This window comes from Nelumbo nucifera, chromosome 8 (genome assembly GCF_055504915.1).
Source record: "Nelumbo nucifera cultivar China Antique chromosome 8, China Antique-T2T, whole genome shotgun sequence".
Taxonomy (NCBI): Eukaryota; Viridiplantae; Streptophyta; class Magnoliopsida; order Proteales; family Nelumbonaceae; genus Nelumbo; species Nelumbo nucifera.
The window spans coordinates 47,606,808-47,612,113 of record NC_142656.1 but is presented as its reverse complement, the minus strand read 5'-3'; the positions used below and the strand labels follow the sequence as shown (position 1 = coordinate 47,612,113).

Sequence of the window (5,306 nt, the reverse complement as noted above, 5' to 3'; positions counted from 1 at the left end):
TTTTTGGTAGGGGTGACTCCCTCCCCGCCCCACTTTATCTCTCTCTGTTCCTAGAGAGGTTTTCTCTCTTGTTCTCTCAAGGTTTGTCTCTCTTTGTTTCCAGAGAGGTTTTCATCTGCTCTGTGTTTTTCCCCTCTCTTTGTTTCTCCCTTTTTTGGTGTTTTTCCCCCTTCTCTCTCTCGACCTCTCTGTTTCCCCTCTTTTATGTCTTCCTCTCTCTCTCTCTCTCTCTCTCTCTCTCTCGAGATCTCTCTAGATCTCTCGAGGATCATCCCTTTCTTTCTCTGTTTCTCTCATCTTCTTTGTTTTTCTTTGTTTGCTTTCTTTCCGCGGGCATTCTGATGTCCTAGTTGACCGAGACAGTGCTAGATGGCCGAGATAGTGCTCAAACGATAAGTTTCTCCGACGTCCTAGATGGTTGTGATGTGCTCCAATGTCCTGGTTGGTAGTTTCAGTTATCCAGCTTTTTGGATGGCAGTTACAGTTTTCCGACATTGTGTATGGACATTCCATTCTCCGACATTGTGGTTGGACGTTACAGTTCTCTGACTTTCTTTGGAAGACAACTTGCAGTTGGCAGTTCTTCGGTTGAATGGCAGTTACAGATGATGCGTCTTCTACAGTTTTTTGGCATAGTTGGAAGTTATAGTTCTTGGCTTGTGGCTATGTAACCTCCTCTGTCAGTTTTTAATTTGGTTGGTAACTCCTATTATCAGTTTGCTTGCCAGTTATGGTGGTTTGGAAATATTTTTATCCACTTCTATTGGTGAAGTTAACTTACCTTGCTCGCGAATTATGGTTGTTTGGTTGCAGAAGTTATTCTGATTCTACTAAATTTCATCCATTTGTTTTGTTCTTCTTGAGAATGTATATTGGTTTTTATTTGGCCTGGTTGGCATCTCTTTGTACCAATCTCGAATGAAACAAACCTTAAAAAAAAATGTCTGGCTCTATAACTGGAATTTATAATATATTATATTCATATTCATCAGCTACTTTATTTAATTTTCATGATAACGAAATATACAAGCTCAACTGCCCTCTTTCGATTGAGCCAGCAACTGAAAAATGAAATCTTTTATTATCACAAGTAGGGCCTGAGCCTTGTCTGGTTCATAGAGCTCCACCAGATGGTAACCTTCCTCGTCGAACTGAGCCAAAACGTTTACACCCTCTCCGTCCAGCATCTTCACGAACTCCGTCTGACGGTCGATCAGGGGATCCCCACCGCAGGTAGTCACCAGACACCTCCCTAGCAACCCAATTCCATGGCAGCTCTCACCAAGTTTCAGTGGGTTGCAGTAACCATGATCACGATCAGAACCTACAGGCAACGCCAGGTCCCAGATCAAGTCGCTAACTGACATGGGAAATCTCGGATTGTTGAACAATCTCATCTCCGATTCTGTTCTCTGCAACCCACCAAAGAAAGGGTGGTGCATGATAAGACCGACGATCTTCAGGGGCTCATCGGCAGCATCCGAAAACATGGAAGGCAATGCTGGCGCCTGAGCTGCTGCCCATGAGATAGCACCGAGAGAAATCAACTGAGTCTCTGCTCAACCAGTCCTCTTCGCCATTGACGATGCTCTGCGAGGCGTGTTTCCTAACCCAGTGCAACGCTTCGATTGCATCATCATAAGCCTCTGGGAGGCGCTTTCGAGAGCGAGGCGGTGCTCGACGGAGACGATCAAGGCAGGCAGTTGAATGGCCATGTTTGAGCAGAAGTCGTGATAGATTGTAGAGGCTGCGCTCCAGAGGATGAAGCCACCGCCATGGAAGTAAAACATGAGAGGGAGCTTGAAGGAGGAGGTGTGAGGTCGGAATATTCGGACCCAAGTTTTGTTGACGGTGTTTAGTGGTATGTCTTTGGAAAGAACTAGGGTGTGGAACTTTTGATCGGCGGTGTCATCAGTTGCAGCGGTGGTGGGGAGATGGTTGAGTCGTGTGAGCGTGTCATCCGAGTTGTGGACGATCCGTAGACGCTTGTGTAAGGGTTAATGATCTGATGTTCTGCCATACGGATACTGAGTAGAGTCTCAGGCTCTCAGCTCACCCACCGATCGAGTTTGCAGGAAACAGTAATGTATGCATGGAGTTCATACTTCTTAAATAAATACAGCCAGAGAATTCTTGAGGTTCAAGTCATAAAGATCAGAATTAAATATAAGATGAGTTGTTGATTTAAAATAGAAATTGAGTGTAATTTGATATTATTGAGCTAAGATAACTTCATTAATTAAACCGGTGCTCATAACAAAGAGCAAGCTTTGATTTGTATGCATGGTTCCTGTTTTACTGCTTTAGGGGTAATAGCATATGAGGGCAACTTTTGGGGTTTAATTTTAAAAATAGGTTAATTTTTTTAAAATAATATGAATAAGAGGCAAAAATACTATTCATCATCTTTTTCTTATCATTTGTTCACTAGCATTGCCGTCCATTGCCACCCGCCGCTGCCTCCGCCCATCTTCCCCTTCACTTCTGGAAACATTGCCGGAAGTGGCTGGAGGCAGAGGTGGCGGCGGCAGCGTTGTTGGTCATCCCTCTACCCAGAGCCACCGCCGCCACCTCTGTCTCCACCCACCTCCTGCAGCATTGTCGAAGGCGGAGACGGAGGTGGGCGGAAGTGGTGGCATTGGGCAGAGGAATGACCACGAGCGCCGCCGCCACCACCTCTGCCTCCGGCCACCTTCGAGAACATTGTCGGAGGTGGAGGCGGCAGCAGATGGTGGTGGTTGGCGGCGGCGCTGGTGAAGAAATGACAAAAAGAAGATGATGAAGAGTGTTTTTGCCCTTTATTGATATTATTTTAAGAAAATTAACCTATTTTTAAAAATATTATTTTTTTTGATATTAAACCCCAAAAATTGCCTTATATGCTATTATCCCTTTTATTTAAGGGTAAAATACAAAAACCTCGCCTGAAGTATCTGACAATCATAGAAAACCTCCCTTATAGTTTCATTTTATCAAAAATCTCCTCACTATTTTTTAAAAAATTTGACAAAAACCTACCTTCCATCAATTATTTTACCCTTTTACAAATTAATTTGCATCTGTTTTTATTAAAATACGCCTATCGACATATTGTCATCTTTCCCTTTTCCGTCGTCGTCCACCACGGCCACTGTGGATGTTTGCTAACTGGAGATCAAGTCCACAGTAGAGTAGGCCGGGTTGTGGTATCCGATGGCTAGGATTTCAGTGCTGATGATTTCGACGGACAGCACCGTGATGGGCGAGAAGAGACCGATGGAGCTGAGGAGGAATCGAATCACGTTCTGATCTTTGGTGTCTCGATCATTGTCCCTGCTATCATTGTCTTCAACGTTTTGGTTGGAAGCGTTAGGATTGGCAGTACTGTTGCTACCGAAGTACCGATGCTATTGGTGGTAGTAGCGAGGTCCATAAGCTCTTGCTCTCTCCTAAGACCGAGTCGCCCCAATCCACCATGGTCATCGTCTGTGTTTCTGAGTTGAAGGGACGGGATCGACAGCACCGGGTTGACTCCTCCCAACCCCACATTTCCGACCCACCACCGATTTTCCAGGGCTACTTCTTGGGAGAAACCCTTATTATTTGGTAGAGAAAAATGCAAACTGAAAGAAGGAAAAAGGAGATTAATAACAAACCCTCTTTAGATTAATAACAAACTGAAAGTGTCGCTCCGCCTTTGTCGTGGACTGAGACCGACCGGGAGATACCCGAATGAGAAGATGTAGAGTCCTCTTTGTTGTTTTTTTTTTTTTTTTTTTCTTTCTTTCCTTTTTCTGGTTGTTGGACATGAAAATGGAAGATTTTGTTGATGAAGAAAACCCAACCTAGAAGATAAAAGTCCAAAACTTTATTTGTTGTCTGTCAACCAAAGCCAGTCGCCGAACTGCTTCCAACAATCACACCACCCAGCAAATTATGATGGTGAAGGAATCTGAAGTTCTGCTACCCACATGGGTTTTTTTCTCCTTTACTTCTGCATGAAACCCTAACTGATAGATTTGCAATTGAAGGTTGATACATAAGATCCTGAAATAATATAAAGAGCAAGCTCCAACTCCTAATAACCAGAGAATGCAACCATCTCACATCATACCGTTTGAAATCATAGAAACCGAAGAAGGTTAGCTTGTACTTCATCCACCATCAAGTGAAAGCATGAAAACCCCACTGTTGTAACTGCTTCAAGGACGAGATCTCTGTGATCTCACTCTCTCTTGGAATGTATAATGTGTAGTTACAATTTTTGCTGCTGCGGATACGTTTGTAGCTGAGATAGTTCTTGCCTGAGCTCTTGAGCACCGACAATGCGTGGTCAATAGTGGCAAAGATCGAGAGAGACTTCAGCGCCGGTTTTCCAAGGCAGAGGTCGAGACTCCAACTGTTAGATAATATGTCCACGGGCGTATGTCGATGGAAAAGGGATGATAATATATCGACAAGCGTATTTTAATAAAAACATATGTAAATTAATTTGTAAAAGAATAAAATAGGTAGTTGGAAAGATTTGATATCGGTTTAACGTTTTCTGTCATGGTTATTAACGAAAGGGAGGTTTTTGTCTAAAATTTTAAAAATAGCTGAGAGATTTTTGTTAAAGTGAAATTATAGGAGAGACTTTTATGATTTTCAGAAAATTCAGAGGTGATTTTTGTATTTTACCCTTTATTTAAACTTAGGTGAGGATTTGATTAATAATAACGCATCCATCAACAGTGATTACATCAAAGTTCCTTTTTCTTCTCTCTCCTACCTAGTAATTTCCTCCTATCAAACAATTCTCAAGCAAACCCCTTTGTCTCAACAAAAACAATAATTTAATAAAAAAACAAAAAACAATAATTCAAGAGCGGTCAAAAAGAGTAATAAATAAACAAAGATTTGGTCTAAATTCTAATCTACATTTAACAAGTACGGATTAATCGAATGCTGTTGAGCAAGCTGTGAAACCAATAATAATTCTTTCAATCGATTTTATGTATTTTATTACTGGTGTGAGACATTACCATTGGTTCCACAGCCCTGATCCGAATTTACATTTGACTCGGTTCATAATATAAGATGCGGCAATCAGATTTATTAAAAAATATCATATTTTGATATAAAGTATAATGTAGGCCGTGTTGGGTTGGCCTGGCCCGCGACCCCATGAGTCTGTGTTGGGTCGAACTGGCCCACGTGTTCAAACCATGGCTTAACCCGGCCAGGTGGGCCGTACTCGACATGACATGGCACTGTGCATGTGGGCCATTACAGGCCAGACAGGCCTGTTTTGCAATTATATGCTTTGATGATTTTGGCTGATGGAA

At 42.5% G+C, this 5,306-nt stretch overlaps 1 pseudogene; it reads right to left on the bottom strand.

Moving 5' to 3' along the window:
* Positions 1–1,031: 1,031 nt before the first annotated feature.
* On the bottom strand, positions 1,032–4,407 carry LOC104609085 (3-O-acetylpapaveroxine carboxylesterase CXE2 pseudogene; annotated as a pseudogene).
* Positions 4,408–5,306: the final 899 nt, after the last annotated feature.